The 13,233-nt window shown below is 33.1% G+C and overlaps 1 pseudogene across 1 annotated transcript; it reads right to left on the bottom strand.

Annotated features, from left to right (window-relative positions):
* Positions 1–9,336: 9,336 nt before the first annotated feature.
* On the bottom strand, positions 9,337–12,150 carry LOC143614698 (transcription factor MTB3-like; annotated as a pseudogene). The gene is made up of 2 exons (XR_013150335.1): positions 11,947–12,150; positions 9,337–10,991 (listed from the first exon to the last, which is right to left on the bottom strand). The product of XR_013150335.1 is annotated as a transcription factor MTB3-like (transcript).
* Between the last annotated feature and the right edge of the window lie 1,083 nt (positions 12,151–13,233).

The raw sequence follows: 13,233 nt of genomic DNA, 5'->3' as shown, positions 1-13,233 counted from the left end.
AGTAGAAATCGGAAATGCAAAATTTGTAAGTTCTAGTGGCTTAAGAACCAATTACTATACGTGTAACTTTTTTCGTGTCTTAGCATCTTGGTTCAATGGTTTGTCTTTACATAATTCTGCCTTCAAACAAAATAGAAAATACATGCACTCGTGAAATTAAAAATTGCATACAAAAACATGTTTTTTTGGACCATTAACACTATCATAAATACTTGGCAGAAGTTGTAACGATGGATGACCATCAAACAAAATAATAAAAAATGAAACTAACTAATTTTCACGTTACAAACATGAAATTGTGTACTAGAATTGGCAAATGTTTTATCTGCGTTGGAAGTTGACTTTTAGTGTTCAAAACATGGACAACTTTACCGTGTGTAGAATGCTTCAGTGTTTTTGAATTTTATATAGTTTGACCAATTAACCTATATTTTTTCAAAAAGAAAACACAAAGATAATGATTATAATAAACCTTGCATTTCAACATATTATAAGTCAAAAGTGTATATCCTAATGTGTAAAGAGGGATCATGTAATAACTCTACTTTGTTAGAGAACAAGAAATCTTTATACTACATATATATACGTACGGTATATAATATAATGCAAACTGTTAATTATAGTGCTTGATTGATTGCATTTCGCACACAATATTAACAACAATATTTGTAAGTGAGGTTTGTGTTTTCTTTTTTCTTTTATTTTTGAACGACCAATAAAATATATTATTTTAGTAACCACCGAAATAACACTAGCAAGTACGTAGCTATCGTACTTCTTATACATGTTGGTTTCCTTTCGAAAAACTATGAGTTTCTCGTTCTTCAAATGCACCATATTGTTGTTAAGCATAGCGTTTGTGTTTGGGTATTAATTCTTTATGGTAATCATAGATTAATCTCCTTAAAAAATGAAAAATTATAATATCCGTCGATAATCAACAACGGCTACTTAACCCACAAACGTGACAATTGCCGTCGGATAACTTGCCAACATTGATTATGGTAAAAAAACATTGGTAATCAATTATGGGGGTTGTTTAGAAACAGATTATAACAAGCATATAAGACAATTAGTAAACCTATTATTTGATTCGATAGTTCATTTTTCATTCTTTTGGATATTAACTAGAAACAAAAACAATAGAATATTTTGGAGAGGATGGCTTCAAAACCCTTTGTTATTTTTTATGTAATTTTGATGTGCTGATTTTGGTTAGCTTTTTTTAACCTTCATATCTTTTTATTAAATTTGGCTGTTCAAAAAAGAGAAAAGAAAATATATTCTTTTTTTAAAGGCAAACTTTTAAATAAAATCACTCTGGTTAGAAATTTCTAACCATAAAAAAAACAAAATTACATACTAAGTAACAGGTTTTTAAGCCACGTCACCCAGTTCATACGATATTTAAAGTTACGAGACGAATACCACAAAAAAGAAACAAAAACAATAGAATCAAAGAGGCTTTCTCTGTATTTGATACTCGAACCAAAATTCACTTCGTTCCGAGCACTCCAAATAATCCACCAAGTTGTAAAAATAATCGATAATCTAAGTAATAAACAAGTATAATATATTGTTGATTCACGAAATTTGTGATTTATCCCAGTCGAATGGTTTATAATACATGCAAAAAAATGTTTTTTAAAAAAATGAAGATTTTATTTTGATTGAACCTACAAAAATAGATCTATAGCACCAAAACAAGAAAAACGTTCTCTTATTTTTCAACTATATAAGATTCATACAAGACTAGAAAATTCCCCAAATTATTCCTAATGAATACATAAATATGAATAAAGACCTATAGTACACATACATATGAATAGATTAAATTAAAGACAATAGCATAATTAGTAGTTCACTTGAGATCATTGATGCATGAGTTATTATTTAGTTTGTGATCTTAAACACCATGAGACCACATCATCAACTTCCGGTTTGTTACGCTTGCAACATAAACACGTTGGCTTGCGAAGGCCTTCTCGTTAACATGCAATTTGCATGAATTTCCACCGTTAGGAGTGTTACCGCAACCATTTCCATGAGAGTGGGGAGGGTAGTGGCCAAGAGACGGTAAGAGCACAAGCCGAAGGCTAGGTTGGTTCATGTTCATGGTCATATGGCTTGCATTGCATGACTCCACCATGGTCAATAACACAACTAGTGACACCAATATTGTTGCCACATCAAGAACACTAATGTTTTGCCTTTGCATGGTTGTTAAGTGTTTTATTTTATGTTGTTTAAGGTAATATTTATAGGATTCTTTGTCGGATGTTAGGTTACTTGAAATTAAAGTCATTGGTTTGAAGTTTGAATGTAGACCCGTGGAAAATGATTTTAGTCGATGTAATTTTTCAATAATTATAATTACATGTACAAACTTTTAATATATACTTAAAAAATTCTATAATTGAAAATATGGGTTAAGAGAAGCTATAGTTAACCTTCATATAAACTACGAAGTTTCATCCACATAGAAACACCAGTAACTCTGAATGTTTCATATGTTGAATTTATACAAGCAAAATAGGTCTTAAACTTTGTATTAAACATTAATGCAATGGAAAATGGTCTTTACAAATTATTCTCAAAATTCAAAATTGCAGTTAACTCGTATAACGTAATGCAATAGTCCTCAAGCATGGATAACCCCGTGCACCAGGGCCGCCTCCAAGAATTTGAGTGTCCAAAACAAGTAAAAAAACGTGTCTCATATAAATTTTTTTGATCAATTATTTTGTTTATATTTAGACTTTTGGATAACTTTTAACAACTGACACAATCAGAAAATATTAAGTGGAGGGTCTAAATAAATTTTGTTTTGTATCATAATATTTTAATTTTTATAAAAAAAATCATTACAAAGAATATATCTATACAGTAAAAAATGGTATTCACAAGAAAAACCCATAAAACATTTACAAAAATGTTAAATTATAAAATTAAAAAACGGGTAAACAAACGAATAAAGAATAAGATAAAACAATAAAAGGAAAAAGATAAATCTTAACGTTTCAATATTAAGAATATTAAAACATATATTTTGTTTATCTCATCGGATATTATCATCATATTCAGTGTTAATCCCATCAATACGAGAGCTATGGTAGTTATCTCATGATCCGATATATAAACTTCAAATTCTTCTAAAGTAATTTTAGGTCTTCTACCTTGGTTAGCATTGTTAGCACACATGTGTGCAAACGATCGAAAGTTCTAGCTCTCAGTTTCATTTTCTTTTTATCAGCTCATACTCCCTTCTCTACCAGAAAAGGAAGTTTCATTAAAGATTCTTATTAGAATTAATTTTGCCTGTCGGAGTGTCCCTCACTGGAAAATGGCTATAGACGTCGCTGAAGCCTTGTATGGGGTCTAAGCCGGGCCTGTCGTGCACCAATCATACCATATTAATTTGTATATAGAAAGTAATTACAATAACATTTATATATCTTTTAACATTTTAGTTAAAATATATATTACTTTTGTTAAATTCACTTAAGAAAAATATATTTTCAAGTCTTTTGTTAACCAATCATAACGCTAAGGTAATATGTTATTAACTTTACTTGATAATATATATTTTAAATTAAAAGCATGTAAAATTCACTTAAAAATTGTATTTTACATATAAAAATATTTAAAAGTTGGGACTTTTCATAAACGTATCAATATTTAGTATTTGGAAATGAGAGTTGTATATATATATCATCATCATAGTATATGTTGCCGGGTTCTGTTTTCTAACCCTAGGCGGCGATGGTTTGACTGTGGGCGCCGTGGTGGTTACTAAACAATGCATGGTCTGATGTTTTGAAACCGACCTAAGCATGGACGCTTCAAAGATGTTCAATACCATTATCGGATAGTTTTTTTCATTTTTGATCTATTTTAATTTGTTTGTTCTATGGTGATCGTTTGAAACCGATCTAAGCATGGACGCTTCAATGATGTTCAAAACCATTATTGGAAACATTTTGTTGATTTATTTTAATTTGTTTGTGCTATAATGCAATAATGACAAGAGTACAAGAAAACCTATTCTAAGTTTTTAAACAAATATAATTGATTTAAGATTTTATTGTGATTGAACCTACAAAACCAAACAAGAAAAAAAAACATTTATTCTCCAATGTTATTCCTTATAAATAATACATAAATATGAATAAAGACAATAGCATAAGTAGTTCACTTGAGAATTAACGCATGAGTTATTATTTAGTTTGTGATCTCAAACTCCATGAGACCACATCATCAATTTCCGGTTTGTTGCGGTTCCAATATAAACCGAAACCAATGGTAGTGGTGGTGAAGGTGTTGTATAGGTGGCTCCATGACCACCCGCAAAGGCCTTCTCATTAATGGGCGGTTTGCAGTGGTTGCCACCGTTTGGAGTCCCACCACAACCATTTCCATGAGAGGGTGGGTCTGAATGGTCAAGAGACGGTAATAGTGTGAGCCGAAGGCTAGGTTGGTTCATGTTCATGGTCCCATGGGTTGCATTGCATGACTCCACCATGGTCAATAACACAACTAGTGACACAAATATTGTTGCCACATCAAGAACACAAATGTTTTGCTTTTGCATGGTTGTTAGTGTTGTATTTTATGTTGTTTTGGAATGAGGTTGAGTGAAAGAGGTGTTATATTTATAGGATGCATTGTCGGATGTTAGTGGTAATTACTTGAGATTGAAGTCATTGGTTTGAAGTTTGAATATAGACCCGTGGAAACTAGAAAGTGGTACTTAGTCGTAAGACGTAAGGGTTGTAATTTTTCAGTAATTATAATTGCATGTACACAAATTTTAATTAGGTATATTTTATATAGTTTTATAAAATTAAAAGCCAAGAGTTGAAAAAAAATGGGTGAAGTGAATTAATAGTTGTCTATTGTCTAAAATAACAAGCTTCATCCGAGACGTCCCAGTTAAAAGCAAATATTATATATATAGTTTTTATCATTGTCGGGTAGTTGAAGTCCGTTATTATATTTCTTCATATGAAAATATACTTTACTAGTTTGATCCTCTCGTGTTACGGGGGTTATTCAAGTTTTTTGTTTTAATCGTTTTGCTATTTTATGATGATTTATTTTATTTTTTAACGTAGCTTAGTTTTAATTTAATACATATATATTAGTTTGTTATTATATTTTTTAGCGTTTGAGTTTTTTCAATTGAGATGTGTATGTTTTTTATAAACGGACACAAGCATGTAGATTTTTTTAAAATGAACAAACATGAACACAAATATTTGTCTAATGAAAAAGGGGATGCTAATGTAGTTGACAATGGTTGGTGGTATCGGAAGTTAACCGCCGATGAAGATGATAAACCAGCAACAAAGAACATGTAAATGAGATAAATTAAATTAGGGTTTAATGATAGTGTTTACTAAATGAGATATTATAACCCATTTGAGAGCTATTATGGCTTGGTAAGACCCATAACCCGTGTAAATTATTCTTGGGATTTGATAGTAAGGGTTATTTCACAAATAAATGAGATGTTATAACCTGTTTAGGATTTATCCGGGTTTGGTGAGACCCATAACCCATAAAAATTATTGTTTAATTATGAAAGAGTTCATAAATATATGAGATGTTATAACCCATTTAAAGACTATCCGGGTTTGGTAAGATCCATACCCATGAATTCGGGTTAAATGCATAAGAAGCCTCTATTTAGAAATCAAGCAATCTGGTGGCTCCAGAGAATAGGGGGGACAACCTGAGAGCGACACATAGGATTTCATGGTAGGCAATTATATAAATAGTTAGATTTTGAAAACAAATCCGAGTGCCACTTCCATATTGAAATAGTAAATACCGAAACAGAAAACAAATAAAAATACAAAATGAATATCGTATTGAGTATGGTGTTACAACACGATACCGTTAGTGTAAGAATACCGAAACCAGTTGAATCGAAACTGAAAACCATAGTACTCCCTCCGTTCCACCATAAGTGTCATAGTTTGACTTTTCAAGTCTTTCTTTTGCAACCTTGACCGTAAATATTTTTGTTCGTGTTATATAATACTTGATGAAAATTATATCAATGTAAAATACATTTAAAACCCAATCTATTCATATATTTTACATCAAATATTATATAACACAAACAAAAATATTGTCGGTCAAAGTTAAACAAGAAAGACTTGAAAAATCAAACTAGGACACTTATAATGGGACGGGAGAAGTAATAAATATCGATGTCAGAATGTTGTTCGATCGGCATCGGTACGATACTAGTACACGTTAAAAAATGCTAATCCCTAATTTGCGATATAGAAGTACTTTATTTAGAATAAAATTCAATTTTTAATATAGACATATATTAATATCAGAACGTTGAAAAGAGAAAAACAATGACGAAAAGTTACTAGGAAAAAAGTTAAGTGATAAATAAATGAGTTTAAAGTTGTATTTTTTTATAGATTTGAACTTGAAAAGTGAGACCGAGAAAAATAAAAAACATTGTCCATTCAGGTTAAAAGTTATGTAATTACGTATGTGCGTAATTTATATACGAGTTGAGTGATTATTTAATTTTATGCATAATCATGGCATGGACAAAGTTACCCTTTGTCCCAAGGACACTCAATTATATAAGTGATAATGTACAAAATATTTTTACTTATAATTTAATATTTATACGATTTCAAAGTTATCTAGTTGAAATCGAGTAATTTACGTTACAATATATAAGATGCATAATTTTTGTGAAAAGGTTATACGTACCCTTTCGTACAAAAGCAATCTTTTTAAAAAACTATTGAATAGTCTTATAAACTAAATTGTCATCACTTTTTGTGTAAATGGCATTTCTAAACAAAAACTTAGGTTGTCTAAAATTACATGTTAAACGTTTATTTTACTTAGTTGAACCCATAACGTTAGTTACACGTATATATAACTCCTAGAATGGAACACCAACTCATGCATGGAAAATAAGTGACAAGAAGAATTAACAGATAAAAGTTGACTGACGGTGTTCAAAACTTCAATTTCAAATTTCCATTAGACATACGTGTTTTACATGGCTGGACTATTATTATATAATATTTTAGTTTATGGAATTCAATAAGTAACTTTCACCTGCGAGTTCGTTGCTGAAAAATGTCCATATTAAAAGAACTATTGGTATAAATTTTATCGTGTTCAAAGTGCACAATTATATACAATTAGGGTTTAACCCGGCGCAGGTTGTAAAACCCAAGTGTTGTCGGTCCCAGGCGTTAAGCCGATAAGCCTACACGGGTTCGATTGGTTTCGGTATCGAGCGTTATGATATCGTAACTAAATAAAACAAAAAAGTTAAAAAAATTGAGATGGACTAATGGGTGGCGTCGGTCGGTAAAACACGGACGTTGGGAAGAACCGAGTGTTGTTGATCCCGGGCATTGAGACGGTAAGTGTTTGCATATTTGACCAGTTTCCGTCACGTTCGTCACGGTACCGGAGCTAAAACAAAAAAAACATTGACATTTGGTTGGTTTTCGTTACGTACGTTACGGTACCAGATTTAAAACAAAATGCAGTGAGTCTACGTGAATTCGTTCGGTTAAAGTCACGTTCATTATGATACCGGAACTAAAAAATACAAAATTGGCATTCAGTCAGTTTTCGTTACAGTACCAGAGCGAAAAAAACGGATAACATAAAAATTGATGTGCACGAATGGGGTGGTGTTCGTCGATAACCTCGAGTGTTGATAAAATTCAAGCGTTAATTGTCGGTCCTGGACGTTGAGACGATGAGTCTAGGCAGAATCAATCGGTTTCCATCACGTTTGTTACGGGACCGAAAGTCAATCAGACAAAAAACCACAAAATTGACGTTTGGCCGGCTTCTATTATTTTGTTACGATACTAAAACTAAAACAAAAAACAACAACAAAAAACCACAAAATTGACGTTTGGTCGGCTTCTGTTATTTCGTTACGATACTATAACTAAAACAAAAAAATGTAATTGACAAGTATGGTGCCGCTAACTCGCTAAGTGGCCCAATTAAGGCTTAGCGGCACCAAACTTTCCAATTGTTATATATAATAATTATATTCCACCGATACTTTATTTTGAATGCAATTTCAAGATGGGTTGCATACCGGAAAAACTGAAACCGAATATAAAAATCGACACAAACCGAATATCGCATGGAATATGACGGTAGAACACTAGTTCAGTAGTAGTATTGCATGAACACAAAAATTTACCGAAACGAACTCGCATAGAAATCAAAAACCATAAAAACGAATGTCGGTATCGAAGTTTTGTTCGGTCAGCATCCATACCGTACCATACTCTACGAAATATCAAAGCTTGTTTTGCGATAACAAAACTTATTTAATATTGAATGCAACTTTGTTTTCAATAAAAGTTTATATCATAATGTTTAAAAAAATAAAATTAAAAAATTCACCATGGTCCAGGGATAGAAAGGCTTGGGATTCAGTGAAGACTCATGTTTGATCCTCACTTGTATCACTTTTAATGGATTATGAAAATGAAATATTTGAGTTAGGTCTCAAGAGGTTGTCAGTTCGAATCCCGAGTCCACCCGAGTTTTCGTCCCACCATGTGTTACGCTAGAGAGTTTCACTCTTGTGACGGCACAACGGCTGTCAAGTGTCAGTCGGCAATATGTTTTCCTAGTTAAACGCCATAGTGGTAAATAACAATGGGTCACATATATGCTACATAGCGAATAGCGGTAAATAGCGACCGCTATTTCATATTTAGCGATAAAGGAGTAGAAAATTTTTAAGCAAATAATTAGGCTTTATATTAACAAAATAAGCTTTTACAGTAGAACTTGTAGAAGGTGCGGCTGTTTGGTCAATAAACATGCCTTAAAAATAGGTTTATGCATTTTTTTATTAATTATAAAATTAAATTAAAAAAACCTAAATACCGCTATAATCACGCTAAATGACCGGTGTTCAATACATAGCGGCCTATAGCCGCATCGCTACGTATCGCGTTATAGCGCCTGCTATTGACAACTATGGGAAACGCCCAAGTCAATCTCCGAAGCCAGCGTGAGCCTAATTAAGACAACATAATCTGACAGAAGTGAGGCAACAAAGCTCTTTGATTTAGGAAGTGTGGTGATCTAAACAAAAAAAAAGAAAAAAAAGAAATTCGTTTTTCATTAAAAGAAAAAAAAAAGGCTTTAAGACAGATCAAAATATACCAATTTTCTTTTGAAACAAACTTAAATGAATAAGTTCATGATTGGTTATATTCTTGGTTTCATATAATTTTCACAATTTCCTATCTACCCAAATCCAAATCTACCAAAAAAAGACAACAAAAGTCACCAAAAACAACTAAAATCCAACAATTTCTATAAATTTCTTTAACAGAAAACACATTGATCTACATAACAAGTAGTCAAAACTAAAAAAAACTTGCAAAAAATAAAAAGATACCCATATCAAGATTTAGCAAGATTTTATCTTACAAACAAGTTTAAACGGGCGAATCAGTCCGAAAAAGCCGAATCAAGCTTCTCCTTCAACTGTTCCGCAGCACCCGCACCACCAACGCCTTGAAACAAAAACGTATGTATCACTTTCCCGTTTTCCGTAGTCGAAACATTCGTATCGTTTATCACCATTTCGTGTTCCTTAAACGTCTTCAAAACCCGTGCAACCGGATGATCGTCTATCGGGCAACTAACTCTAACAACCGAGTCGTCTTTCCTAGTCATAAAGTCAACCTCGGGTTGACAGTTGACTTCCTTTTCGGCCTCCAAGATTCTTATCTTGGATTGAAGATCGGTTATGTATGATATCGCGTCACCAAGAAGCGATGCTTTATCCATTTTTGAAATGTTTGGGACCACGGCCCGTAACGCGTAGAATCTTTGGTTTAGTTTCTCGCGTCTTTGTCTCTCGGCTTCTACATGGTTTAACGGTTCTTCTCGCCCATTAGCCGGCTTCCGCCCTCGTTTTCTTGGTTTCCGGTCCAAAAAGTTTGAATCTTGATTCGATTGGTCGAGACCCGATAGTACCAGTTGCGAGTTCAACACTCCACCGATCACGTGGTTCATCCCGCGTCGATTCTATGCCCGTTCGACGAATTCCCGGAAAAAACACGGTTTTGTAACCCGTACGATTCACCACCGAAATCCAAATCCAAATCGTCTTCGACTTTCGGTGAAAAGTTAATACTAATCGGACCGGATTTCGCACCACCACCGCCACCGAGACTTAATTCTTGACCGAAGATTTTCGGTAACGCTTTCGGGTGGCACTCGTTAAACAAAGTTTTGACCGACGTAATAAAACTTTGGTCTTCTGGGATCGACTTAAACGAACCGATCTCCAAAACGCCTCGTTTAACGGGAACGAGAACTAGCGTTTGAAACCGGGATAATTTCGCTAAAAAGGATCTTGACTGGTAATGTTCGTGACAACTTTTCGCATCCGAAACCCAAACGGGTCGGCTCATGTTAAATGCTTGAGACGGGCTAGACGGTTTATCAAATGGGAAAAGATAAAACCTCGAAGTTAAATAAAACATTTCCAAATCGGAAACTAAATCCATTTTCAATTGAAGGTTTCCTTCTTCGGGCCCTTTAAACCACGAATGAATCTTTTGAAGAACCATCTTTTTTCTAATGTTTTCGACTCGTTTTTCATTAACATCCGCCCCCTTTGGCTCTTTATAATGCCCATCGCCCCAAATCAGAGCCGATTTACCGGATTTCGAATTTGAAACTTGCCAGAAAACCGCGTAGTTCCAATCTAACCCCTCGAAAATCTTGTGAAGGCAATCTTGGACCCCTAAATCTCTTGTTTTAGACCTAAATTCATCAGGAACCTTATTTGAGGCTGACCATAATAAGAAGTTTAAGGCTTCATGACCGATAACACTCTCTAGCATACCCTTATCTTCTTCTTCTAACCGAAACCGGTCTCCCATATCTGGTGGAAATTAATTTAGGGCTTAGGGTTTATCTTTGTTGATGATTATCTGAAATTAAAGAAATCAAAAACTGCAACTAATCAGAATCCATTAAACATTAGAACGCAATTTCAGACACGAACTTGTTAACACTATACGACACGGAGTTAAACAAATCGGGGCTCGAGCTTAAAAGGTTCCGTGTCTTAAAACAGGTCAATACGTTTAAGACACAATTAAATTTGTGTCCAAACAAGTTAAACACCTGTTAATGACATGTTTAGCCCTGTTTACATTTTTTTTTATTTTATAAAACAAAATATATGTATTAACTAAAAAATATATAAACATCTGGCAACTTTTGTTTCACTGCATATAAGATATGTATCGTGTCCCTAAACACGTCATTTCGAAACCTGTTTCTAAACAGGTTCACGCTTGTAAAAAAATGAAACGATTAGTTATCGTGTTGTGTTCATGTCTCGAACCAACAATCAACACAGTTCAGTCCGGCTACCAAGTTCATATTCGTGTTTCTATTAACATTCATATTCATATGTTAATTTACATATAAATTAATCGCATAACGCTCACGCGTATTTTTCTTTTATAGTTAATAACATATATGATAAGATTAAAACATCCATTAAAAAATATTAAAAACCATTAATGAACAAACATAAACGAGCACGTACACGAACACAATTGAACAAAACAGTTCGCCAGACGTTCGGTTCGTTTACACCCCTAATTTTAAACCCAATTAAAATCATACCAAACAAATACTTCAAATTTCTAGGGTTTCAACACCTAAGGCAACTTAACCCACAATCAAATCAATCAAATTACAAAACTTTACACATGGGTTCACTCTCAAATCAACTCAATTGCATAACAATCAACTCAATTCGATAGAACCAAAGCCCTAGATCTTAACCTGAACCAAATTCGACGAAATTAGACTTGAAAAACCGCGGGAAAATTGGGGGTTTTGGTGGGTATTGTAAAAGGATTGGAATCGTACCTGAAGATTGAAGAATCGGTGGGATGATCGGTGGAGAAAGATGAAGTGTAGATGCTCGTGAACCATGTGAGTGAAAGTAGAAGAAAGGCGGTTTATAGATCTGATGAGTGTGTTAATTTATTATAACGTGTGGATGGATAGAATAATAAAAACATGGGATGGTGAGTTACATGTTTAGTCCTCTAAGGTTTGTTTTGTTAGTTGACAAAACTCGCCTTAGGGTGTGCGTGGTGTGGTTTTTGGTTAAAATCAAACCGACATAAAAACCTAGATTTTTGAAATTTTGAAACTGTTTGGTTTCGGTTTTTTCGGTTTCGGTAATGAAACGAAAATTCAGGTGGTGTCGGTTTGATTTGTCACTGTATCAACATTAACTATAGCGAATGAAAGAGAAACCCAAAAAATTTAGTAAAGTTGTGATATAGTAAAAGGGTATTGGCACTCGTATAGTTTACAATGCCAAATAATGAAGAAAAAAACCTTTATTTGGGGTATAACTTTGTTTTTCGAGAAAACGTATGTTGAAATGTCAAAATTATCCCGTTCCCGCCAAGGGAATATGATCGATTATGTTTGCTACGGTATTGGTATTTTGTTGTAACATATGAAAGAGATAATCGAAAGTTTCAAGTTGTGATATGGCTACAATGATGTCAGCATGTGTTTTACATCAATCAAAAACTATAAAAAAACATATGATAGTGTTCTTTTTGATAATAGTGATATTGGTATCGATGTTGTTCAGTTGAAATCGGGTTTGTCACGATGCTCTATTTTGAATACAGTTGTGTTTTATACAAAATAAGCCGGAAGTGTCGAAACAAATATAAATAAATAAAAACAATTGTTTGTTCTTTTTTGTTAATAAGTTATCAAAGAAGAATTTGACATCTTGCTAGGGATAAAATTGAAATCTAGAAAAACAAATTGTTTGACATGCAAAACAATAAACCAATAGTTAGAATGTCGAAAAAGCATATTGGCATCTTGCAAACATTTTAATTAGTAATACTCAAATGTTTACTACAAAGGTTGTGTTTTATCATGCATGCTTATAATGTTTGTTTATGGTGAGAACAGGAACAATGAATATGACACGACATAATTACACTACTTATTGTCCCTCATGCCTCGTGATCTTTAATTTAATAATTTAATACAATAAATAAATAAGATGACATATGTGGTATACAATCACTTGAACGACAAAATATTAACTTCCATTTATAGCCTAGCAATGGAAGAGTGAGAAACATGTGATGAGGAATAAGTGTTATGGGCCCTTCT

This window comes from Bidens hawaiensis, unplaced genomic scaffold (assembly GCF_021521415.1).
Source record: "Bidens hawaiensis isolate Kalapana, Puna unplaced genomic scaffold, B.hawaiensis_p1.1 tig00040745_1, whole genome shotgun sequence".
Lineage (NCBI taxonomy): Eukaryota > Viridiplantae > Streptophyta > Magnoliopsida > Asterales > Asteraceae > Bidens > Bidens hawaiensis.
Note: the sequence above shows the minus strand (reverse complement) of the source record. Positions and strands in the feature narration are given on the sequence as shown.